Source organism: Anomaloglossus baeobatrachus, chromosome 11, assembly GCF_048569485.1.
Source record: "Anomaloglossus baeobatrachus isolate aAnoBae1 chromosome 11, aAnoBae1.hap1, whole genome shotgun sequence".
Taxonomy (NCBI): Eukaryota; Metazoa; Chordata; class Amphibia; order Anura; family Aromobatidae; genus Anomaloglossus; species Anomaloglossus baeobatrachus.
The window spans coordinates 72246122-72273966 of NC_134363.1; positions in this window are offsets into that span (position 1 = coordinate 72246122).

A 27845-nucleotide genomic window follows, 5' to 3' on the forward strand; every position below is an offset into this window, starting at 1 on the left:
TAAATTTAAGTCCTGGAGGTGAAACGCGTCGGGCAACATTAGGACGGGCTAACTTGTTGAACTATTAAATATAATGATATCCTGGGATTAATGCAGGAACCCCGGACTGGAGCCCAGACCCTGGCTCTTAATGAATCCTTGAAGGTTGCAGGATTCACTGTGAATATTTGAAACCATATAATATAAATAATAGCTGACCCATATTGGATCGACAGTGAGATATGATGGTAGTATGAATGGGATTCACCATACATGAATAGAAACCCCACAGAATAGCAGAACCTATTAGTGTCGAGCACAGGGTGCTACCAGGGCCAGTCGACGGAGAGTGGGGGCACCACTAACGTGACGTCACAGGGTGCCGACCCCCACGGGTAGGTAGGGAGAGTTGTAGGGAATTTGCCCACAGTACTCTCACCATACCAATACTTGCATTAACAATTTTTAATTTTTGCACTTATTCCTTGTTGTGGTATGTTTAATAAAATTATATTTTTTATAAAATAGGGGCCTTTGTTGGTATTTTAGTGATTATACCCCTACTGAAAGAGCACATATCTCTTTCTTTGGTTATAGACTGTTCTAGATCGAACTAGAACTCGAGCTTTTTGCAAAAGCTCGATAGTTCTAGAAACGTTCGAGAACGGTTCTAGCAGCAAAAAAACAGCTAATTCCTAGCTGGCTTTCCGCTGTAATAGTGTAAGTCACTCTGTGACTCACACTATTATGAAATTTCAGTGTATAGTGTGCGTGAACAGCGCCTTCAGATCACTCCTGTTTGTATAATGGCGATCGACATTTTTTTTTTTTTCCTTGTCTTCCTTCCCTAAGCGCGCGCATGTAGTGGGGAGGGCCATTATGTCAGCCAATCCCAGACACACACACAGCTAAGTGGACTTTTAGCCAGAGAAGCAACGGCATGTGTGATAGGATGTCCATGTCACATGTCCCTGCATTATAAAAACGAGTATCTGGCCGTCCGGACGCCATTATCTCTTCTGCGTCCTTGGTGTCAGACATCACTGGCGCAGCTCCGTCCTTTGTTCTATCGCTGATACTGCTGTATGCGCTCCATACACAGCGCTGGACAGCATAGGGATAGCACTTTCCATCAGTCTTTTAAGGGCTCGTACCGGCAGGGTCAGAGTTAAGGTGACAGGTCCTGAAAACAGAGACAGCGTCTGTGTAGCTAAGGTCAGGGATTTCGTCGCTGCATTTCCCCATTAGGAGGGAATAGAAAGGCAGGCTTCCATTCCTCTACCCAGAGCCCCACAATCCTGGCACTGTACCCTCCTGTCCTCTGCACACTCCAACTCATTATAACTAAGCCATTATACTAGCAAACACTCAGTGTACCTGGTGGCATCCTAAACGTGGCTATTGGACTTTTGTCTAGTCCCACTAGTGCAAAGACATTTGCAGCACCTCTACCTGCATTGCACACTCCAACTCATTATAACTAAGCCATTATACTAGCAAACACTCAGTGTACCTAGTGGCATCCTAAACGTGGCTATTGGACTTTGCTATACTCCCACTAGTGCAAAGATATTTGCAGCACCTCTGCCTGCATTGCACACTCCAACTCATTATAACTAAGCCATTATACTAGCAAACACTCAGTGTACCTAGTGGCATCCTAAACGTGGCTATTGGACTTTTGTCTAGTCCCACTAGTGCAAAGATATTTGCAGCACCTCTGCCTGCATTGCACACTCCAACTCATTATAACTAAGCCATTATACTAGCAAACACTCAGTGTACCTACTGGCATCCTAAACGTGGCTATTGGACTTTTGTCTAGTCCCACTAGTGCAAAGATATTTGCAGCACCTCTGCCTGCATTGCACACTCCAACTCATTATAACTAAGCCATTATACTAGCAAACACTCAGTGTACCTAGTGGCATCCTAAACGTGGCTATTGGACTTTTGTCTAGTCCCACTAGTGCAAAGACATTTGCAGCACCTCTACCTGCATTACACACTCCAACTCATTATAACTAAGCCATTATACTAGCAAACACTCAGTGTACCTAGTGGCATCCTAAACGTGGCTATTGGACTTTGCTATAGTCCCACTAGTGCAAAGATATTTGCAGCACCTCTGCCTGCATTGCACACTCCAACTCATTATAACTAAGCCATTATACTAGCAAACACTCAGTGTACCTAGTGGCATCCTAAACGTGGCTATTGGACTTTTGTCTAGTCCCACTAGTGCAAAGACATTTGCAGCACCTCTACCTGCATTGCACACTCCAACTCATTATAACTAAGCCATTATACTAGCAAACACTCAGTGTACCTAGTGGCATCCTAAATGTGGCTATTGGACTTTGCTATAGTCCCACTAGTGCAAAGATATTTGCAGCACCTCTGCCTGCATTGCACACTCCAACTCATTATAACTAAGCCATTATACTAGCAAACACTCAGTGTACCTAGTGGCATCCTAAACGTGGCTATTGGAATTTTGTCTAGTCCCACTAGTGCAAAGACATTTGCAGCACCTCTACCTGTATTGCACACTCCAACTCATTATAACTAAGCCATTATACTAGCAAACACTCAGTGTACCTAGTGGCATCCTAAACGTAGCTATTGGACTTTTGTCTAGTCCCACTTGTTACACCTCGTGGCTCTCCTGTGACAAGGAATGAGACAGTCTCCTTGCCTGCCACGAGCGCTCCTGCTCAGCAGTGCCGAAGGTCTGCCAGACTGCGCAGTGTGCAGGAGAAACCTCCTCAGAGAGGCAACATGAGGGTGACACCTAGTGGTACTCCTGTTGCAAGAAATGAGGCGGTCTCCCATTCCTTGCCTGCCGCAGCTCCTCCTGCTCAGCAGCCTCGAAGGTCTGTGAGGTTGCGCAATGTGCAGAGGTTTGCTGTTCAGGGAAACAGTGAGACTCCCGTTATCTCTACACATTATGAGACCGAGGATCCCGCCTCTATTTCCCAGAGGCAGGAGGGTGAGCATGTGCTATGCTTGGTGGATCCTGATTCGCCCACTGACGTCACACGGTGTTACGGGGGGACCAGCAGATTAGGACCAGGGGGTATATATCCTAATCGCCAGTCGGGGCCCACCGTGCTCCAGATGACAATGGAGCTGCTGGCACCTGAGGGTTAGGCGGAGACTATAGAGCTGGATGGCTCTGAGATAACCCAGGAACTCTGGGAACCGGTCACGTGTGTTGGGACACGTCAGACCGGACGACAACCCGATTAGCGTTTTGGTGCACCTAGCGCTACACCAACCACGTGTGCAGGAAACACGTCAGGCCGGGTGGTAACCAGGTAGCGTTGACCGGAAGACCGCCACGAAAGCGCCCTGTCGGCCACGTGTGTAGGACACGTCAGGCCGAGCGGTCCTCCGATTAGCGTTTCTGGCCACCTCTCGACTGGCCACGTGTGTGTAGGACACGTCAGGCCAGATGGGTACACCAGTAGCGTTGACCGGGAAGCCGAGGAAAATAAGGAACACCCTGTTAACTCCACAGGGGTCCTGGAGTACGCTGTCCGTGCGCGTAGGGGGCACAACCGGACAGGTGGCGCAGCAGGTGCGTTGTCCGTGTGCGTAGGGGGCACAATCGGACAGGTGGCGCAGCAGGTGCGTTGTCCGTGTGCGTAGGTGGCACAATCAGACAGGTGGCGCAGCAGGTGCGTTGTCCGTGTGCGTAGGGGGCACAATCGGACAGGAAGTACAGCAGCCGCAGCCCAGTTAACGCCACTGGGCTGCTATAGCAAGACTGGAACGGCAGGAGGGAAGCACGGCGCCTGACCCTGATGTGCCGAGCCACGAATCTTGGCGTGACAGGCACCGTTCGCCTAACCCTACCTACCGCTTCCCAACATAGGCTTATGCCCCAATGAGGCTCTAACATGGAGGTGTGCTCTGACTGAGCAATAGTGAAGACTGCGCACCTCCATGTTGTCTCCAGCCCCTTTTATAACCTGGGTCTGCCCCAAACCCAGGGTGGAACCACCAAGGTCCAATAGCAGAGTGCCATGTCATCAGTGACATCACATGCGACCTATCTGGAACCGCCACGTCATTGATGACCTCATAGCAGCCACGCCCCAAACACTTCACCAGTCATCGTCTGACGACCAATACTGAGGTGCCAGATCATAGGGGCGGGCCTCTGTGAGCCAGTCCGGAGTTGCCACGTCATCAGGACACCTGACACCCTCTGCCCTATCAGGACCTGCCACCTCACGGACATGCTCAGTGAGGTCCTTACCGGACCTAGCCTCTGATGCACTAAGTGCCTGAGCATGCTCAGTAGCCTGAGCCACAGGCTTAGAAAGCAGACTATCAGTTTGAGCATGCTCAGTAGCCTGAACTGAGGACTTAGTCTCAGACATAACACAAACAGGCTGAGCATGCTCACTAGGCAAAACACCGGGCTTAAACTCTGGCTGGGGTAAATCGGCGCACGCATGCGCACTAGCCGCCTCTCCACACTTAGACGTGGTGGAAGGAACAGCCAACTGGACCACCCGAGGCACGGCCAAGAACGGCAGCCGGCGCCTGGGCGCAACAGGAACCGCAGCAGGCTGCTTGCGGCTATGGCGGTGCCGGTTCGTAACACACGGCTTGATGACAAGGCTGGTGACGTGGTGAATCCTGACTGGCCAGGCTGGGATGTCGTGGATCCTGATTGGGTCAAGTCCGTCATCTCCGCCTCGCGCCTGCCCTTGGCTGGAGCTACACCTCCTTAAAAGCTCCTCCTGCCATCATGGCGGCGCGCGACCGTCCTTCTATGTTTGGATGTCTGGCAGCGTGCTGCCACGCCACTGCTCAGGCATTATCATCTTCTGTGGGCTTGGCCCTTGCTGCTTAGGCAGTACCTGGTTTGCAGGCCGTGTCCCTGCCTTGCTGCTCCGGCAGTAGCTCCTTCAACAGGCCGTGTTCCTGTCCCAGGTGAGCTCCTCGAGTCTCCACCGGACTCACCTGGTTATTGAAAGCACACGTGCGTGGGCACCTCTGTGCTACCCTCGTGCCATATTCTCGTGACTTCCACTGGCACACGTGCGTGGGCACCTCTGTGCTTCCCCGTGCAACAGGTACACCGAGCCGTGTGATCCCTGCCATACAACCCACATGGGTTAGGGCAGACCGGTGTACATAGATCGTCTGTGACATTCCAGACGATCGCTAGCAGCAACCCGCTCACTCTTCACCCACCATAGCAGCGGTCCCTTACACCGCACAGTGGACCTTGACCGGCGGAAGCTGTCCATTCCCCATCTTGGCACGCTTCCCCGGGTCCCCCTTGTAACATTACGGTCGCGCCAAAGGTCTGGCTATGGCTGAAGAGCAGCAGCAGTTGCTGCGTTATGTGCAGCAGTTGGAATCACGTTTGGCAGCAGTGGAGCAGTCTTCCTCCGACAAGACTACTCTGACGACAGTCGCCACCCAGGCGGCTACCCAGGCTGTGCTATTGGGTGGAAGGTCTCCTCGCCTTGCGCTTCCAGAGCGCTTTAGCGGGGACAGCTCCGAGTGCCGTGGGTTTATAAACCAGGTCACCACCTACTTAGAGCTGTCCGCGACTCTTTACGCTACCGAGAAGGCAAAGGTAGCCTTCGTCCAGTCCCTGCTCACAGGGAGAGCGCTGAAGTGGTCCACGCCGTTGTGGGAGCGCGGAGATCGTGTGGTGAATAACTTAGCATCTTATCTTGGGGCCATGAGAATGGTGTTCCTCGGGCCTCAAGTCACCCACGACTCCGCGCTGCGCCTCCTACGACTTCGGCAAGGGTCCGCTTCAGTCGGGGACTTTGCCGTACACTTTAGGACACTTGCCGCAGAGCTGGACTGGCCCGATAAGGTCCTTGTCCCTGTGTTCTGGGAGGGCCTGGCAGGGTTCGTCAAAGACGCACTGGCCACGCGTGAGGTGCCTGCTACTTTAGAGTCCTTGATTGAGGTTGCCTCTCGCATAGACATCCGCCAGGCGGAGCGGAGGCTCGAGGTCTCTTCAGCACCCACGTCCTCACGGCCTAAAAAGCGTCTGGCTCCCGTCTTCCACCAGACAGGTCTCCCAGCCAGCTCTGTAGGCGACTCCGTGGAGTCAATGGAGGTGTCCAAAGCGGTCTCCTCTACCCCAGGTTCTCGGTCTGGTGTCATCTGCTTTTCCTGTGGGCAGAGGGGACACATAGCTACCCGATGTCCCAAACCGTCGGGAAAAGACAGCGTCTAGTTTCCATCAGAGGGGGGTTCCTAGACGCTACTTCTCCCTCTAGGTTGACTATCAGCGCCCAGTTGCAGTTTGGCACTACTCTCTTCTCTGCTCTGGCCTGCCTGGACTCAGGCGCTGATGGCAATTTCATTTCGACCTCCCTGGCAACCCGATACTCAGTTCCCCTGGTTCTCTTGCCCAAGCCACTCAGGGTTCGGGTAGTCAACGGGTCCCTACTAGTCGATCCCATCACCCAGATCACCATCCCTCTCAGGATGGAAGTACCACCAGGACACCATGAGCAGGTGTCCTTCCTGGTGCTTCCAGAGGGGACGGATGAGATCCTACTGGGTCTCCCCTGGTTGAGACAGCATGCTCCTATACTCAACTGGGCAACAGGGGAGATCTCATCATGGGCAGGATCCTGTAGGGAGCACCTCGTGACTACCGAACCACCCGCTACCATTAGGTCGGTTGGGTCCTCAGGGAATACAGGGGAGCCAGGTTTACCGACACCTTATGAGGCCTACAGGGACGTCTTCTCCAAGAGGGCCGCAGATACCCTTCCTCCCCACCGGCCATACGATTGCCGAATAGACCTGAAGCCAGGCTCCGAGCCCCCTAGGGGCAGAGTGTATCCCCTCTCTGCTCCAGAGACGGAGGCTATGTCCAAATATATTCAGGACAGCCTGGCAAAAGGGTTTATTCGCAAGTCTATTTCACCGGCCGGTGCGGGGTTCTTCTTCGTGCAAAAGAAGGAAGGGGATCTACGCCCCTGTATCGATTACAGGGGATTAAATGCAATCACGATCAAAAACAAATACCCTTTGCCCCTCATTACGGAGTTATTTGATCGATTCCGCGGGGCAAAGATCTTCACGAAGCTGGATCTACGCGGGGCGTATAATCTAGTGCGAGTCCGAGAGGGCGATGAGTGGAAGACCGACTTCAACACCAGGGACGGTCACTACGAGTATCTCGTAATGCCCTTCGGACTCTGCAATGCCCCCGCCGTATTTCAAGACTTTGTGAATGATGTTTTCCGGGATTTGTATCTTTCCGTGGCTGCATACCTGGATGATATCCTTATCTTCTCCCCCGATCTTGCCACCCATCGGAGGGATGTCATCCGAGTACTTAAGAGGCTCCGCACTCATTCGTTATATGCTAAGCTAGAAAAGTGTGTTTTTGAACGTGAATCCTTGCCGTTTCTGGGGTATATCGTGTCCAGTCAGGGGTTAGCAATGGATCCGGGGAAGTTGGAGACAGTGATGAAATGGCCTGAGCCCCGCTCGCTGAAAGCGATCCAGCGTTTCTTGGGGTTTATCAATTATTATCGCCAGTTCATTCCCAACTTCTCGACGGTGGCAGCACCCATCATTGCCCTTACCCGCAAGGGCGCTAATCCCAAAGCATGGACACGGGAAACGGTAGAGGCATTTCACACTCTCAAAACTTACTTCTCCAGAGCTCCCATCCTTCATCGTCCAGACATCTCCAAACCCTTCCTACTAGAGGTAGACGCCTCTTCGGTCGGTGCTGGTGCAGTCCTGTACCAGAAAGACGAACGAGGAAGGAAGCATCCATGTTTCTTTTTCTCCAAAACCTTTTCTCCGGCCGAGAGGAACTACTCCATAGGGGATAGGGAGTTACTGGCGATGAAACTAGCATTCCAGGAATGGCGGCATCTCCTGGAGGGTGCGAAGCATCCATTTGAAGTATTTTCCGATCATAAAAATCTCACATACCTCCAGACAGCACAACGCCTGAACCCAAGGCAGGCCCGTTGGTCCTTGTTCTTCTCCCGGTTCCGCTTTATTATCCGCCACCTGGCCGGTGAGAAGAACGTACGGGCCGATGCCTTGTCACGTTGTATGGTTGTGTTGGAGGAGGACGAGGAGGAGCCTCGTCTTATACTACCCCCGGACAGCTTCAGGATGGTCACTCCCACTTCTTTGGACCAGGTGCCACCTGGCAAGACCCTCGTTCCCCCTGAACTACGGAATGAGGTTCTATCGTGGGCCCATGCCTCCAAGGTCGGGGATCACTTTGGGGTCAAAAGGACCAGAGACCTTGTGACTAGGCACTATTGGTGGCCGAGACTACCCCAGGACATACAGGAGTATGTGGGAGCCTGTATGTCGTGTGCACGGAATAAGCCGTCCCGGCAGAGACCGGCAGGTCTTCTTCACCCACTGCCAGTGCCGGATCGTCCCTGGGAAGTGGTGGGAATGGACTTCCTGGGAGATCTGCCCAAGTCAGCAGGTCACAAGGTCGTATGGGTCATCACGGATCACTTTTCTAAAATGGTCCACTTGGTGCCTCTCCCACGACTCCCGACGTCACGTGCTCTCGCCACCTTATTCATTAGGCATGTATTTAGGCTGCATGGCATGCCTGACAAGGTGGTGAGCGACCGGGGGCCCCAGTTCGCGTCTCGCTTCTGGAGAGAGCTCTGTAAGCTCCTGCAGATAGAGCTGAACATCTCCTCCGCATACCATCCCGAAACCAATGGACTGGTAGAGAGGACCAATCAGACCTTGGTAACGTACCTCCGCCATTTTATCTCCGCGCACCACGACAACTGGGCTAACCTCCTTCCTTGGGCCGAATTTGCCATTAATAATTCGGTCCATGAATCCTCTGGTCAGACTCCGTTCCTGCTCAATAACGGACAACATCCCCGAATCCCGGTTCCGATGCCCATTACGTCACCCGATCCTAGAGTGGAGGATTGGGCGACCGAGGCCCGGGAGATCTGGGATAACACCCAAGAGGCCCTTAAGAGGGCTAAAGACCGGATGGTGACAACGGCTGATGAGCGCCGCCGCCCTGCACCATCCTTCGCCCCTGGTGACCTAGTGTGGCTGTCCTCTAAGAATGTTAACCTACGGGTACAGGCAGCCAAGTTCGCCCCTAGGTACCTGGGTCCGTTTAAAGTACTAGAGCAGGTGAACCCGGTGGCATACCGACTCCAGCTCCCTCCACGCTGGGCTATAGCCAACACCTTTCACGTGTCCCTTCTGAAACCCGTACGACTTAATACGTTATCGGGGTCCCTGACGCCTCAAACCGACTCCCCGCCCGACGACTCTGAGGTGGCGAAGCTTGTGGAGACAAAAGTCATACGGGGCAGGAGGTACCACCTCGTGGAGTGGGTCGGCCGTGGTCCGGAGCATAGATCCTGGGAATTGGAGGATCATATCCACGCCCCGGGTTTGATAGCAGCCTTCGAGCATGGGCAGGGGGGGGGGCCTAGATGGGGGGGTAATGTTACACCTCGTGGCTCTCCTGTGGCAAGGAATGAGACAGTCTCCTTGCCTGCCACGAGCGCTCCTGCTCAGCCGCGCCGAAGGTCTGCCAGACTGCGCAGAGTGCAGGAGAAACCTTCTCAGAGAGGCAGCACGAGGGTGACACCTAGTGGTACTCCTGTTGCAAGAAATGAGGCGGTCTCCCATTCCTTGCCTGCCACAGCTCCTCCTGCTCAGCAGCCTCGAAGGTCTGTGAGGTTGTGCAATGTGCAGAGGTTTGCTGTTCAGGGAAACAGTGAGACTCCCGTTATCTCTACACATTATGAGACCGAGGATCCCGCCTCTATTTCCCAGAGGCAGGAGGGTGAGCATGTGCTATGCTTGGTGGATCCTGATTCGCCCACTGACGTCACACGGCTTGATGACAAGGCTGGTGACGTGGTGAATCCTGACTGGCCAGGCTGGGATGTCGTGGATCCTGATTGGGTCAAGTCCGTCATCTCCGCCTCGCGCCCGCCCTTGGCTGGAGCTACACCTCCTTAAAAGCTCCTCCTGCCATCATGGCGGCGCGCGACCGTCCTTCTATGTTTGGATGTCTGGCAGCGTGCTGCCACGCCACTGCTCAGGCATTATCATCTTCTGTGGGCTTGGCCCTTGCTGCTTAGGCAGTACCTGGTTTGCAGGCCGTGTCCCTGCCTTGCTGCTCCGGCAGTAGCTCCTTCAACAGGCCGTGTTCCTGTCCCAGGTGAGCTCCTCGAGTCTCCACCGAACTCACCTGGTTATTGAAAGCACACGTGCGTGGGCACCTCTGTGCTACCCTCGTGCCATATTCTCGTGACTTCCACTGGCACACGTGCGTGGGCACCTCTGTGCTTCCCCGTGCAACAGGTACACCGAGCCGTGTGATCCCTGCCATACAACCCACACGGGTTAGGGCAGACCGGTGTACATAGATCGTCTGTGACATTCCAGACGATCGCTAGCAGCAACCCGCTCACTCTTCACCCACCATAGCAGCGGTCCCTTACACCGCACAGTGGACCTTGACCGGCGGAAGCTGTCCATTCCCCATCTTGGCACGCTTCCCCGGGTCCCCCTCGTAACACCCACTAGTGCAAAGATATTTGCAGCACCGCTGCCTGCATTGCACACTCCAAGTCATTATAATTAAGCCATTATACTAGCAATTGATGCTGCCAGTTTAAGGGCCGTAGTTGCATTGTCAGGGATATTTATTCTTTATTATTCTGCTGTTAATAAAGCTAGACCACCGCTGCAATCTACACCACCTCTCAATTTTTACTACCACATTTTAAGTGCACAATCTTGTCGCAATCAACATGAGTGGCAAAATGACAGATGCTGGTGGAAAAGGGGAAGAGGCATGGTGGAAAAGGAAAAAAAGGGTTTGTCCGTGGGGAAGGTGGCAAAGCTCCATTATCATCTGCTGAAGAGAGACCATCTACCAGCAAAAGTAAGATGTCTACTACTTACCGTGGACAATCCGATGTGCTCCCTTTTTTACGGACACGAACAACAGGAACAAAGGTAGGTCTTGTCGCAATCAACATGAGTGGCAAAATGACAGATGCTGGTGGAAAGGGGAAGAGGCATGGTGGAAAAGGAAAAAAAGGGTTTGTCCGTGGGGAAGGTGGCAAAGCTCCATTATCATCTGCTGAAGAGAGACCATCTTCCAGCAAAAGTAAGATGTCTACTACTTACCGTGGACAATCCGATGTGCTCCCTTTTTTACGGACACGAACAACAGGAACAAAGGTAGATGATGGCCAAAAAAGGAAAATGCTTGAATGGATCTCAAGTGGTCCAACAAGTGCCCTCTCAGCCACTTCAAGTACCGCATCCAAAAAACACCAGTCCTCTGAGTTGTCATCCCAATCAAACTTGCTTTCTCCCAGCTCTGAAGTCTCCATCAGCCCTGCACAGTATGGTGGAACTGAGATGGCTGAGTCTGCAGAGCTGTTCAGTCACACTATAGCCTGGGAATCAGAGGTCTGCTCCCAAGCTACAGTGAGTACAGAACAGGAAATGGTCTGCAGTGATGCCCAGAACCTTTGTGACTCTGATTCAGGCCGTGAGGACCAAGTTTCTGAGCATAATGTTGACCCTTTGTCACAAACTGTAACACCTGTGGTTATAGACAATGAGGAACATACTGATGAAGATGAGACGCAGATACCCGATTGGGATGACAACTTAAATATTCGGTCAGGGCAAGAAGAGGCTCGGTCTGAGGGGGAGGGGAGTGCAAACACAACAATTGATGATGAAGTTCTAGATCCCACCTACTGTCAACCCACAGTCAGGCACTCGAGGAGGTCAACAGAGGTGGTGGAGGAGGATGCAACTGATGACGAAGTTACCTTGCGCCTTCCTGGACACAGTCGGAGTACTGGTAGCATGTCTACAACTGCATCCTCAGCCACCACTCTGCCTCTGAGCATTATTCGGGGTGGATCAACAGGTCGCATGGCCTCTAAGCCTTGCCTAGCCTGGTCCTTTTTTGACATAGAAAAAGATCGCCCAAATTATGTGATCTGTAAAATTTGTCATGGTTCTCTTAGTAGAGGTCAAAACCTCAGCAGTTTGACAACTTCTTCCATGAATCGTCACATGAATAAATATCATATGTCCCGGTGGGAAGCTCACCGTGCTGCAATGCGGCCTAGCGGAGCGAACCATCCACCGCCTGCCCCTTCCAGTGCATCCGCGCGCTCTTCATCTTCTAGGACTGTGGGGACAGCTGTCACACCTGTTTTTCCACCCACAACTTCCACCACTGTAACCGCAACAGGCAGTTTGCTTGGTAGGTTGTCAGTTGGTTTGGAAGGGGAAACAAGTGAGTGTGTACAGCTCTCTCAGACATCGATAGCACCAACGTTGGATGAAGGCAACATCATGTCTCCGCCTGCACTTTCCTCACAAACCTGCATTTTTCCAGGGACACCCTACTCAACACCGTCTACACACAGCAGCCAGATCTCTGTCCCTCAGATGTGGTCAAATAAAAGGCCACTTCCTGCGACCCATGACAAAGCTAAGAGGTTGACTCTATCCCTCTGTAAGCTGTTGGCTACCGAAATGCTGCCTTTCCGCCTAGTGGACACACAGGATTTTAGAGACCTTATGTCTGTCGCTGTGCCCCAGTACCAGATGCCTAGTCGCCACTACTTCTCTAAGAAAGGTGTGCCCGCGCTACACCAGCATGTCGCACACAACATCACCGCTTCCTTGAGAAACTCTGTGTGTGAACGGGTGCATTTCACCACCGATATTTGGACCAGTAAGCATGGACAGGGACGTTACATGTCGCTGACTGGGCACTGGGTAACTATGGTGATAGATGGTGAAGGGTCTGCTGCACAAGTCTTGCCGTCCCCACGACTTGTGTGTCAATCCTCTGTCTGTCCAAGTTCCGCCACTGCTTCTGCATCCTCCACCTCATCTGGGTCCTCCACCTCCGCCCCAAGCCTGCCTGGTCAGGCCACCAGCATTCTCACTGCGCAGAAGGAATCACGCACCCCTCATTACTATGCTGGCAGCAGAGCGCAACGGCATCAGGCGGTCTTTAGCTTGACATGTCTTGGGAATAAGAGTCACACAGCTGAGGAGTTGTGGTCAGCTCTGCGGTCCGAGTTTAATAAATGGTTGTCTCCACTCAACCTGCAGCCTGGTAAGGCCGTGTGCGACAATGCTGCAAACCTGGGTGCGGCCCTTCGCCTGGGCAAGGTGACACATGGACCTTGTATGGCTCACGTGTTGAACCTTGTCGTCCAGCAATTTTTAACACACTATCCCGGCCTAGATGGCCTTCTGAACAGGGCACGAAAACTGTCTGCTCACTTCCGCCGTTCAAGCGCCGCAGCTGAGCGACTTGCATCGCTCCAGAAGTCTTTCGGCCTGCCGGTTCATCGCCTGAAATGCGATGTGGCGACACGCTGGAATTCAACTCTCCACATGTTACAGCGACTGTGGCAGCACCGCCGAGCCCTGGTGCAATACGTCATGACGTATAGCCTGGGCCAACGAGATGCAGAGGTGGGTCAGATCACCCTGATGGAGTGGTCTCAGATCAAGGACCTATGCACCCTTCTGCACAGTTTCGACATGGCGACGAATATGTTTAGCGCTGACAATGCCATTATCAGCATGACAATTCCAGTCATTTACATGCTGGAGCACACGCTAAACACTATTCGGAGTCAGGGAGTGGGACAACAGGAAGGGGATGAACTACAGGAGGATTCATATGCGCAAGACACAACAACATCACCAAGGTCCAGACGTTCATCATCACCAAGGCGCCAGGCATGGGACCATGGGGGACAGGGATCAACAAGGGCGCATGGTAGCAGGCGAGATGTTGAGGAAGGTGCAGGAGAACATGAAGAAATGGAGGACGAACTGTCCATGGACATGGAAGACTCAGCAGATGAGGGAGACCTTGGTCAAATTTCTGTTGAAAGAGGTTGGGGGGAGATGTCAGAGGAAGAAAGAACGGTTAGCACCTCTATGCCACAAACACAGCGTGGACTTGGTCCGCATGGCTGCGCAAGACACATGAGTGCCTTCTTGTTGCACTACCTCCAACATGACCCTCGTATTGTCAAAATTAGAAGTGATGATGACTACTGGCTTGCCACACTATTAGATCCCCGGTACAAGTCCAAATTTTGTGACATAATTCCAGCCATAGAAAGGGACGCACGTATGCAGGAGTATCAGCAGAAGCTGTTACTCGATCTTAGCTCGGCTTTTCCACCAAACAACCGTGCAGGTGCAGGGAGTGAATCTCCCAGTTGTAACTTGACAAACATGGGACGGTCTTGACATCTTCAACAGTCTACCCGTACCAGTAGGACCGTATCTGGTGCTGGTAACAGCAATTTTATGGAATCTTTTCATAATTTTTTTAGACCCTCTTTTGCAAGGCCACCAGAGACAACAAGTCTGACACATAGTCAACGGCTGGAGAGGATGATACAGGAGTATCTCCAAATGAACATCGATGCCATGACTTTGCAAATGGAGCCTTGCTCCTTTTGGGCTTGAAATCTAGAAAAATGGCCAGAGCTCTCCAGTTACGCCTTGGAGATTTTGTCGTGTCCAGCTGCCAGCGTTGTCTCTGAACGTGTCTTCAGTGCTGCTGGGTGTGTGCTGACAGATAAGCGCACGCGTCTGTCCAGTGACAATGTGGACAGACTGACGTTCATCAAAATGAACAAGTCATGGATCCAGAAGGAATTTACTACCCCTGTGTCATCCTGGGGAGAGTAAATGCTTGTGGATTTGGAATGTGCTTGATGCAAATCAAAACATCCTGTTTGCAACTAGGGCACAACTGCTGCCACTGAAGTGGTGGGTGTGTGTGGGGCCCAATTTTTTGAAAAAAAGAAGAGACTCCGCTTGGAGTAACCCTTGCTTACATTGTTTTTAAAAGAAGCCAAGATGAACAGAGCTGGGATCAGGAAAGACTTTGCTACCTACCCTGGTGTCATCCTGGGGACGGTTAATTATGGCGTATTTTTGAATGTGCTTGATGCAAATCTAGCTGTGAAGTGTACAACTGGGACACAACTGCTGCCACTGAATGGATGGGTGTGTTTGGGGCCCAATTTTTGGAAAAAAGGAAGACTCCGCTTGGAGTAACCCTTGCTTACATTGTTTTTAAAAGGAGCCAAGATGAACAGAGCTGGGATCAGGAAAGACTTTGCTACCTACCCTGGTGTCATCCTGGGGACGGTTAATTATGGCGTATTTTTGAATGTGCTTGATGCAAATCTAGCTGTGAAGTGTACAACTGGGACAGAACTGCTGCCACTGAATGGGTGGGTGTGTGTGGGGCACAATTTTTTGAAAAAAGGGAGACTCCGCTTGGAGTATATCTTGCTTACATTGTTTTTAAAAGGAGCCAAGATGAATAGAGCTGGGATCAGGAAAGACTTTGCTACCTACCCTGGTGTCATCCTGGGGACGGTTAATTATGGCGTATTTTTGAATGTGCTTGATGCAAATCTAGCTGTGAAGTGTACAACTGGGGCACAACTGCTGCCACTGAAGGGGTGGGTGTGTGTGGGGCCCAATTTTTGGAAAAAAGGAAGACTCCGCTTGGAGTAACCCTTGCTTACATTGTTTTTAAAAGGAGCCAAGATGAACAGAGCTGGGATCAGGAAAGACTTTGCTACCTACCCTGGTGTCATCCTGGGGACGGTTAATTATGGCGTATTTTTGAATGTGCTTGATGCAAATATAGCTGTGAAGTGTACAACTGGGGCACAACTGCTGCCACTGAATGGGTGGGTATGTGTGTGGCCCAATTTTTGGAGAAAAGGAAGACTCCGCTTGGAGTCACCTTGCGGTGTTTTACATGATTTTAGAAGGGCGTGCCATGCCTATATCTGTGTCTCCTCCTCTTTTTCCTTGTCCTGCTCTTTTGTTTTCACATGAGTATATGTCCTTGTCACTTTCTCATGTGTTTGTGTTGTGTTGTGAGTTGTTTGTCACCTTTTGGACACCTTTGAGGGTGTTTTCTATGTGTTTTTATGTGTTTGTGAATGCCTGCCATTGTTTCCTATGCGGTTCGAGTTCGGTTCGTCGAACGTTCGACGAACCGAACTCGAACGGGACCTCCGTTCGGCGAACCGACCTCGAGCCGAACCGGGACCGGTTCGCGCATCTCTACAGGGCACACCTGTGAAATAAAAACCATTTCCGGTGACTACCTGTTGAAGCTCATCAAGAGAATGCCAAGAGTGTGCAAAGCAGTAATCAAAGCAAAAGGTGGCTACTTTGAAGAACCTAGAATATAAGACATATTTTCAGTTGTTTCACACATTTTTGTTAAGTATTTCATTGCACAGGTGTTATTTCATAGTTTTGATGCCTTCAATGTGAATCTACAATTTTCAGAGTCATGAAAATAAAGAAAACTCTTTGAATGAGGTGTGTCCAAACTTTTGGTCTGTACTGTATGTGTATTTCTTTTTACTTATAGGATTAGTAAAGGGGGTCTCATAGAAGACTCCTTCTCATCACTAATTGTGGGCTTGATGACAGCTGTGCACTGTTATTAACCCCTCAATACCCCAATTGCCACCACATCAGGGCAATCGGGGTGAGCCAGATAAAGTCCCGGGACTGTCACATCTAATAGATGCGGCAATTCTGGGCGGCTGCTGGGTGATATTTTTAGATTGGGGGGCTCCCAATAACGTGGTTCTCCCCAGCTTGAGAATACCAGCCCTCAGCTGTGAGGCTTTATCTTGGCTGGGTATCAAAATTGGGGGGATCGCACGCTCTTTTGTTTAACTAATTATTTATTTATTGTACTGTACGATATAGAGCCGCCCACCGGCAGCTGTGATTGATTGCAGTCAGAGAGCTGTCACTCAGCGTGGAGGCAGGTCTGACTGCAACCAATCACAACCACTGGTGTATGAGGGAAGCAGTGAATATGTGTGAGCCTAATGAGTGGGTAAGGAAGGAGAATGAGAGGCAGCAGGAACAGTGTGACCGCCGCGCCACGATCGGTGAGTATGAAGCCCTTGGAGAGAGACGCTGGCAATGTAATGTGCACAAAATGGCGGCGGCCAGCCAATCATAGTAATGCCACAGCCAAGATGGCAGTGGCATAACTGTGATTGGTTAAGAACCCCAACATGTTTAGTGGGTGCAAATCACCTTCCAAACATGCTGGACGGGACATACAAATATAGCAAGGCAAGTGCACCATTATTCGCTATATAATGAATAGCCGGAATACCGTGCTATTCTGCAAATAGCAAATAGTAAGGAATACATTCGCTCATCACTAATTAGAATATGTTTAAACAGTGTTTATCAATTATATAATACTATTTGACTGATTTATGTTGCCTTATTAGTGAAATATTTATTTTTATATTGTGAAATTATTTCTTTTAGGGAACAACAAAAAAGATTTTTTTTTCTCCTTCTGCTGTGATTTACTTGGTTATATGATGTGACAAATCACTAATAATAAGGGGGGATTCCAGTGGTGTCCTCCAACCTCTGCTCCTTTGGCCTCTGTAGTTGCTCCAAATAGTATAGTAATTTAGTATAAAGGAGATTACTGCTGTTAAATTAAGTAAATTTGCTCTTTGCTTTGGGTAGAGATTCTGTAAACATGCTCTGGGTGGTAGACATGGGCAAGTTCTGTGTTTTCTGTGCCCGGCAACCTGTAGAAAATTGTGTTGTGTGTGGAAGTGTATGGCACTTGAACAGGTACATCTAGGTCAGAGACCTCCACCTTGTACTCTGCTGCACATAGTGTAGTAATACTACATCTTGCATTCATATTAAAGAGTCCAAACAAAATCCTTCAGCAGGACATCCATTCTTCATCTAGGTTCCTTTTCTTCACTGGTCTGACAATGTATCCGCACTTTTTTGTAAAGCTTGCCTGGTATGAGCGCCCTTTACTCAGTCCAGTGGAGAGTTCATCTGCATCCCAAGCCTGTTTTACTCTTTCACCTTCTTTACATGTCTTCTCTTTCTTGCTCTACTACACAACAACAACCCCTTCAGAAACTACTTCTTCCCATATATCCCCTAACTCCATCCACTCTCTGTGGACCAGCTCTGCAATTAACTGTCACACTCGGACAAGGAAATGCCTGGCGAACGATGCAACACAGAGGGTACAATGGGGGAGAAAGTCTCTGACAATAGGGAATGAGGGTTGGGACACCTCCTGACACTAACCTGTGTCTGACTCCTGAGTAGAGATGAGCTAATCAGTGGAAGTTTGGTCGGAAGGTGCAACTCAACCAAACCCCAATGAAAGTCACTGATTGGCAGATCGGGTCTTCACCCACTTACGGCCAGCCATAAGTAGAACACTTCCCGGGGAACGTGGGCAGGGTTATTCCTTTTTGAGGGGGGTTGCACACTGTTACGAACCGGCGCCGCCATAGCCGCAAGCAGCCTGCTGCGGTTCCTGTTGCGCCCAGGCACCGGCTGCCGTTCTTGGCCATGCCTCGGGTCGTCCAGTTGGCTGTTCCTTCCACCACGTCTAAGTGTGGAGAGGCGGCTAGTGCGCATGCGTGCGCCGATTTACCCAAGCCAGAGTTGAAGCCGGGTGTTTTGCCTAGTGAGCATGCTCAGCCTGATTGTGTTATGTCTGAGACTAAGTCCTCAGTTCAGGCTACTGAGCATGCTTCCACAATTAACCCTAACAGCCTCTTTGCACAGGTACTTGGACTTCGTGCTGTGTCTAAGTGCTGGGATGTGCCTACTGAGCATGCTCAAACTGATAGTCTGCTTTCTGAGCCTGTTGCTCAGGCTACTGGGCATGCTCAGGCACTTAGTGCACCAGAGGCTAGGTCCGGTAAGGACCTCACTGAGCATGTCCGTGAGGTGGCAGGCCCTAATAGGGCAGAGGGTGTCAGGTGTCCTGATGACGTGGCAACTCCGGACTGGCTCGCAGAGGCCCGCTCCTATGATCTGGCACCTCAGTATTGGTCGTCAGACGATGACTGGTGAAGTGTTTGGGGCGTGGCTGCCATGAGGTCATCAATGACGTGGCGGTTCCGGATAGGTTGCATGTGACGTCACTGATGACATGGCACTCTGCTATTGGACCTTGGTGGTTCCACCCTGGGTTTGGGGCGGACCCAGGTTATAAAAGGGGCTGGAGACAACATGGAGGTGCGCAGTCTTCACATTTGCTCAGTCAGAGCACACCTCCATGTTAGAGCCTCATTGCGGCATAAGCCTATGTTGGGAAGCGGTAGGTAGGGTTAGGCGAACGGTGCCTGTCACGCCAAGATTCGTGGCTCGGCACATCAGGGTCAGGCGCCGTGCTTCCCTCCTGCCGTTCCAGTCTTGCTATAGCACCCCAGTGGCGTTAACTGGGTTGCGGCTGCTGTGCTTCCTGTCCGATTGTGCCCCCTACGCACACGGACAACGCACCTGCTGCGCCACCTGTCCGGTTGTGCCCCCTACGCGCACGGACAGTGTACCCCAGGACCCCTGTGGAGTTAACAGGGTGTTCCTTATCCTCCTCGGCTTCCCAGTCAACGCTACTGGTGTACCCATCTGGCCTGATGTGTCCTACACACACGTGGCCAGTCGAGAGGTGGCCAGAAACGCTAATCGGAGGACCGCTCGGCCTGACGTGTCCTACACACGTGGCCGACAGGGTGCTTTCGTGGCGGTCTTCCGGTCAACGCTACCTGGTTACCACCCGGCCTGACGTGTTTCCTGCACACGTGGTTGGTGTAGCGCTAGGTGCACCAAAACGCTAATCGGGTTGTCGTCCGGTCTGACGTGTCCCAACACACGTGACCGGTTCCCAGAGTTCCTGGGTTATCTCAGAGCCATCCAGCTCTATAGTCTCCGCCTAACCCTCAGGTGCCAGCAGCTCCTTTGTCATCTGGAGCACGGTGGGCCCCGACTGGCGATTAGGATATATACCCCCTGGTCCTAATCTGCCGGTCCCCCCGTAACACACACTATATTCTATCATGCTGTTGTCGCCCCCTGTGTGAGCCAGCCGTTCAATCACTGCAAGCGGCTCACACTGGGCTGAGCACCAATCGTACCTGAGCACAGCGATGCTTGCTCAAAAAGTAGATTTGCTCATCTCTGCCCCTGAGCTCCCCTAACATCCCTATACGAGTCCTTCCCCTCATCACCGTCACATGCCTAGTCACTGACTGTCCCTGCATTCATCCAGTATAGTACCAAGGGCAGTAGGTGCACTAGACATCACCACTACTGTAATAAAACACAGGGGAAGGCAGACAGACATGGAGACATAGACAAATGATATGCACCAACTCTTGCAACCAAATACTAGGGCTGCAAGAGGCTAGAGGTCAGCTACTTAACTGCTGCAGCCAAGAACCAGGTTGTTACTGGTGGAGTTTTGGGGTTATTTTTTAGTTGTATTAGAATATATTATCTTGGACTGCTAGGAATATTGGTTCCAAACTTAAAAGGATTTGTATTTACTCATAAATTATTTACCTGCAATTATTCTTTTACAGGAAACTCATTTGACTCAAGAGAAGCAAAGAGGCTTAGAAGAAATGGATTGTTAAAATGTATCTTTTCACATTTTACTTCCCATTCTAGAGGTGTTTGCATATTAATTCACCGAGATGTTAAAATTCAGATTACGTCAGCAAAGAAAGATATGTATCGTAGATTCATATTTCTCAAAAATTGTTTCAATGTTTGTTTATTTTTAGGATTATTGTTAATATTCATATTTCTCTTCTTTTTTTCTCCAGGGTTGTTTATTATATTGAAGAAAATTACACTGGGGAACAAATTAAAAACATTTTTGGTGCTTTAGGTATTAAGCTTGATTTTAATTATATTCAGTCCTCTGAATCAGAATATGTCATTCATTATGCGACAGCTCTACTTTTTTATATAATATACCATTGTCCACAAGTGGATTTGGGATTTTTTGTCCTCAACAGGAGTATTAATTATAGATTTAAGGATGGTCTATCAGGTATTTGACAAATAGTTGAAAAATTATTAAATGTTCTGCTGCCGGCTTATTACTATTCATGCGACGACAACAGTCTGAATGTTGCACTCATTGCAAGACATGGAAGGAGATACTGTACAAGTAAAACAACGCAAGGAGAGTGGGGGGGATAGTGCATGGGGGGTGAGGCCTGGGATGAGACACTCAGGGACACAGCAGTGACAGCACGAATGTTATGGATGACACTTTGTTTCAGAGAGGTGCAGAGGCTGTGACAGTGACCATAGACTTTTCCCACTGATGATGCTTTGAATATCCCAGCATGCACTGGGGTAATCAAACGAATCGTCATCAGACAAGAAATTAAAAAAAACCAGTAACTGTTAGATAGTATAGTTTACGGAATTTTTAAAGCAAGTATTTTAGAAAAATAGCTTAGATTACAGGGCAAAATATATAGAAAGTTAGGAGAAAAATGCTTTGATTTAAGACCACCCCTTTAATGAAGCCATTTGTAAAGGCTCTAAACAAAGAGTGAAGATGCTTTGACTACATTTGCAGTTAATAAAGGCAGGTATTGTTGATGGTCTTCAAATCAGAGGACAAAGATCTACGCATTCAAAGATTCCTTGAACGAAGCTGAGGCATTCTTTCACTATGATTGTATAAAATTATCTTCGGAATTATAAAGCAGATAGTAGCAGTGAACTAGTAGAAAGAATGATATATTCTTTCCGTCACCTTGACAATACAATGATTATCAAGGTGCATTATTTCTGCCGTCACCTGGACCGCTCTCTGTCACTCAGTGACTACCGGTGTTCTGCCAGGTACATGGAAAACCCTGGCAAGTGCCGCAACACATAGGGTACACAATAGAACAGTGGGCCTTGGTTCTAGGGAAAGGGAAGCAAGGTCACCTCCTAAACTCACCTGAGACTGATCCTTGCACTTCCTAATGTCCCTGTACGGGTTCATTCACCCCATCATTGATCATGTGCCTATTATTGTCTTTCCCTGGACTCAGCCCTTTCTAGTCAGCAGGGCAGCGGGAACGCTAGTCCCGCTGTAGGTTAAAGACACAGAGAGGATAAGACAGATAAGATGACAAGCATGAAAATGACAGAATGACAAGAGGTAATAATGAGGAATGGACCAGAGGGGAAAAAACAAAAAGGATTAAGGAAGGGAAAAACTCAACACAGCTTTCACAAAGCAAATGTTCTCTGAATGGCTTCCTGGTCCACAGCTCACAGGTTCCCTCTAGAAGCAACCTAAGCAGAAACTATCACCAGTGATTACCTGGGTTAGGAAGGAAGTTTTTATAGTCGTGGAAATTAGCAATAGACAACAGATGGCTATAGCTTTCATTATGAGTTCAGGAGACCAGAGGAAATAGTTAACCCTAGCAATGCTGGATAAAGGAGAATCTGCACAGCCAGCAGTATTAACCTGAGGAAGTGTATATGAAGCCCTGTTCTGCGATCTCCTGACACCAGAAATGGGAGGGACCACTCTCCAGCGTGTTACCCTCTTGACAGTTTCCCAGAAAACCTTGGTGACCTAATTGAAGAGCTGGGTGAACGATTCCACCAAGAGTTAAGAACTGTAAAAGAAAGATACTGAGGACACTAGGACTCACATATGATAGCCGATTACTGCTGGTCTATTCAAAGTGATTGACTGACGCAGCTCTCCCCAAGAAATCTTTAAATTGTTGCTTTTGCAAGGTATTTCTGTAAATGAAGAGTTTATCAATGACATCTTTTCATGAATGTTTAATTATTATTCTATTATGTAACTTCTTCATAAATAAAAGAAATCTCTGTGTATGAATTTGTTTTACTAATGACCAGGAAGGCTAAAAGAAAAATGTTTAGTAGACATCAGTCCCACTATTCGATCAGATTGTATGCATATACATAGAGTATGTGACATCTTGATAACGAGAGCTGATGGAAGAAAAATTAGGACAAATTTAGAATCAGCAACAAAAATTGACCTTAAACAGGTTAAATATCTCAGGTACCAATTTTCTTGCTTCCCTATGTCAGTATTGATAATGTTTATGACTTTTTGATTATTATCAATGACTTTACTGAGGACTTGGATTTTAGTTTGAGTAAACGACGACCCTAATAAAAAGAAATACTTCTTATTATAGTAATAATACATGACAATAATTAGATGAGTTTGGTTGGATTGATTTATGCATGATCAGACACAGGGAGAGACAAACATCTTATCTTTTTCTAAATGTTTCAACATATTTTCTGTTATTGATTTGGTTATAGGTTATGCTTGGCACTAGAGATGAGCGAGTACCGAAATATTCGTAATCGCTACACTCATAACGAGTACTTTGTAATACTCGTGTATTCGTTCCGAATAGAGTTGAGCGCGGTTTGCGGTTTGTGGTTCTCCAGTTCGCGGCTCGAGTGATTTTGGGTGCTGTTCTAGATCGAACTAGAACTCAAGCTTTTTTGCAAAAGCTCGATAGTTCTAGATACGTTCGAGAACGGTTCTAGCAGCAAAAAGCAGGGCTTTTTACAGCTACAGTGTGCAGGAGCCATCGCTGGCAGCCTGCCAGAAGCTGGTAACCAAGATAAACATCGGGTATTCAACCAAAGCGCTTTGGTTAGTAACCCGATGTTTATCCTAGTTACGTGCAGGAAGCCCACACTTCCCCGCTCAGCTCGCTCCGCCCCCTCCTGCCCGCGGAATGTACACATGTACACACACACACACACACACAGACACACACACACTCTGCACACATGGCCCCGCTCGGCTTACCTGCGGTGATGAAGTCCCGCCATCCCGACCTCAGCGCTGTCACTGTCCTCCATGGCCGCCGCTTGTCACATCACCTTCTCTCACTTCCGAACCGAGACTGACTAGCGGTGACGTCACGGGCCTCTCGCGATACTTGGCTGTGAAGGCGGCGGTCATTGAACTCAGTGACAGGTGCTGTCAGTGTGCCGGAGATCAGCGCAGGTAATGTACCTCGCTGACAGAAGCACTTGTCATGCCCTGCAGTGACCTGGGCTGACCTATTGATGTTAGCTCAGGTCACTGCACTGCTCTCCCAGCCAATGGGGAACATTCTGCTCTTCATTGACTGGGACAGTGTGGATCGTCATGGCAACCCCTTGTATTACACCAGACCTGGATTTGTTTTTCTTTCTAATAAATTGGTTAAAGAGGGAATGTTTTGGGGAGTGTTTTTTCAAATAAAAATGTGTTTGTCGTCTATTTTTTTTATTACTGACTGGGTTGGTGATGTCGGGTATCTGATAGACGCCTGACCTCACCAACCCCAGGGCTTGATGCCAGGTGACATTACACATCTGGTATTAACCCCATATATTACCCCGTTTGCCACTGCACCAGGGCGCGGGATAAGCTGGGGCGAAGCACCAGGATTGGCGCATCTAATGGATGCGCCACTTCTGGGGCGGCTGCGGCCTGCTATTTTTAGGCTTGGGAGAGTCCAATAAATATGGACCTCCCTAGTCTGAGAATATCAGACCCCAGCTGTCTGCTTTACCTTGGCTGGTGATCCAATTTTGGGGGGACCCCTACGTGTTTTTTTTTTTAATTATTTATTTAATTTAAAATAACAGCGTGGGGTTCCCTCAGTTACCAGCCAAGGTGAGGTTGCCAGCTGTGGTCTGCAGGCTGCAGCCGTCTGCTTTACCCTAGCTGGCTACAAAACTAGGGGGAACCCTACGTCATTTTTTTTTTCATTTTTTTGGCTAAATACAAAGCTAAGCACCCCTTAGTGCCACATGAAAGGCACCAAAGGGTGCAAAATTACAAAATGCAGGAGAGTGGGACATTATGTGTCTTTCTGCCATTATAATGACAGAAAAGACTGATATGAAGTGCACAAGCACAGGAAAATCACCAGAGCGCTCTACTCTGTGAAAAGCAGTAGAAAATGGCACTGGAGGGAACATGTGACCGCCTCATGTAGGATGAAGCTATGGATCCTGGGTAAATTTATGCATTTACCCTCCTTCAGTTTTTTTGCAGTACACAAAAAAAACGGAAGGCACACGGATGACAAACAGATGACATACGGACCGTCTACGGAACGGAAACGGATGCCACACGGATGCACCCGTGAAAAAAAACGGACTGTTTTTTGCAGACCGAAAAAATGGATCGGTCGTGTTAATGTAGCCTTATTCTGATCTGCCGTTTATAAACAGCAGGCAGAAATAAGTGAATAACGCCCCCCAGCGTCAGAAAATCTCCGGGGTTTCAGGGCTAGCTGAGACCCTGGAGATCATGATTCAGGACGGTTTTTCCGGTCCCCGCTCACGTGATCAGAGGTATACACCGTACACCGATGATCACGTTACAGTAAATGACAGCGCCGGTAAAAAATTATTTATCTCCCATCTGGCATGAACAAACACTTCTTCTCCACTTCTTCTCCACTTCTTCTCCACTTTTTCTCCACTTTTTCTCCACTTTTTCTCCACTTCTCCACTTTTTATCCACCTTTTCTCCACTTTTTCTCCACTTTTTCTCCATTTTTTCTCCATTTTTTCTCCACTTTTTTTCAACTTTTTCTCCATTTTTTCTCCACTTTTTCTCCACTTTTTCTCCATTTTTTCTCCACTTTTTCTCCACTTTTTCTCCATTTTTTCTCCACTTTTTTTCAACTTTTTCTCCACTTTTTCTCCACTTTTTCTCCCCTTTTTCTCCACTTTTTCTCCACTTTTTCTCCACTTTTTCTCCACTTCTTCTCCATTTTTCCTCCACTTTTTCTACATTTTTTTTCTCCACGTTTTCTCCACTTTTTCTCCACTTTTTCTCCACTTTTTCTACATTTTTTCTCCACTTTTACTCCACTTCTTCTCCACTTTTTCTCCACTTTTTCTCCACTTTTTCTCCACTTTTTCTACATTTTTTTCTCCACTTTTTCTCCACTTTTTCTCCACTTTTTCTCCACTTTTTCTCCACTTTTTCTCCATTTTTTCTCCACTTTTACTCCACTTCTTCTCCACTTTTTCTCCACTTTTTCTCCACTTTTTCTCCACTTTTTCTACATTTTTTTCTCCACTTTTTCTCCACTTTTTCTCCACTTTTTCTCCCTTTTTTTCTCCATTTTTTTCTCCATTTTTTCTCCACTTTTTCTCTACTTTTTCTCCGTTCTTTTTCTATGGTCGGTCTACCCATTAGCACTGCCATGCATAGTGTGCTGGGGATTGGAATCCGCAGCACAGGTTAGCCCGAGATTTTTGGGCGCCTCTGCTGCGAATTGCAGTCCGCAGCCGTCCCAGAAAATGGCGCTCTCATAGAAGCGCCATCATCTGGCGCTGTATCCAACTCTTCCAACAGCCCTGGAGCTGGGTGGCTTGTTGGGTAATCATGAGTTAATACTGGCTTTGTTTTACTAGCCAGTATTAAGCCAGAGATTCTTAATGTCAGGCACGTTTGACCCGGCCATTAAGAATCTCCAATAAAGGGTTAAAAAAAAGACACCACACAGAGAAAAAATACTTTAATAGAAATAAATACACAGACACATTAGAGACTCCATCTTTATTACCCCCTGTCAGCCCTCCACGATCCATGGTCTTCTGTCTTTCTCGTTCAACAAATGCAGCTCTGCTACATCACTGCTGCATGGGGGAAGACGCTGCTTCCCGTGGAGCATTCACTCCGTGAAAGCTGCACGAGAAGCAGCGTGCAGCCTTCACTCCGTGAGTGATCAGTGCTGCTAGCGGTAACAGCGGTAACGCTGACAGACGCTTTACCATAGCATCGGTGCTCCTGGAGCCGCGGTTAGCGGTGACGTCACCGCTAACTGCGTTGTTATGGCAATGGTGATCTCCGTTAATGACCGGCTGTGTCAGCCGGTCCCTAACGGAACGGGGAGTCGACCATGTGCTAGAGCATGTCGCCGGTACACGGCGATACACAAATGTGCACCGTGCACCGGAGAGATGCACTCGCAGGTCCTACATGACGCGTCATAGTCATGTGACCAGTCTGTAGCCAATGAGATAATAGCCACGTGACTGGTCACATGGCTATTTTGACGTAGTAAGAGAACCAAACGGGCCTATACCCTATGCCACCACCACAAGAATCTTTCACCCCACTGCCTGACAGTTTACTTGTTGCCCAGTGTATTTCACCAGTCCCACAGGGACATATATCCCTCTGTTCATGGTAACAGTGCCCTATGGCCTTCCCCTGATTGCCTTATAAAGTATTTGCATGTTTTGGAGGTAACTGAGAACCAGTCAGCGAGGGAATCTGACTGTACTGCCATCAATTTTTGCACTGTGTTTCAGACACATCTACTATTACAGATTGCCCTCAGCTCTGTTTTTCGGTTACCAATATACCAACATATGAGCGTTTGCATCTCTGGGAGGTAACTGTGAACCGTTCAGTGAGGGAATCCTTTTATTTTCCTACTATCAATTGTTACGCATTATTCCAGAAACAACTATATCCATAGATCCATATATATAGATTGCCTCTATCTTGGTTTTGCCCGTTACCATAGGCCATTGCAAGAGACATAAGATCGTAACCTCCTGATCACTCATACCTAATGGTGATGACCATTTTCTATTGAACGCACGTCTTCCCATTATGATATAGATAATTCTATCCTTGATAACGACTAAGACGGTCGAAACGTTGGATGAATTTATCTTGTTTTTGCACTAATAAAACTGATTCAGCATTCAAGAAATATTTTCATGTTCTCATTCTTCTTAGTGTGCCAGAACTATTATTTTTTTTGAATGGCTATTTTGACGTCACGATAGGTCCTGCATCTCTGCTGGCAGTGCCGGTCACCGGGAGGATTCAGCGATCATCGGATGGAATAGCAGCAGGAGACAGAGTGCAGGAGGGATCGCGGGGATCGGTAAGTGTTATGGCAATGTTTATT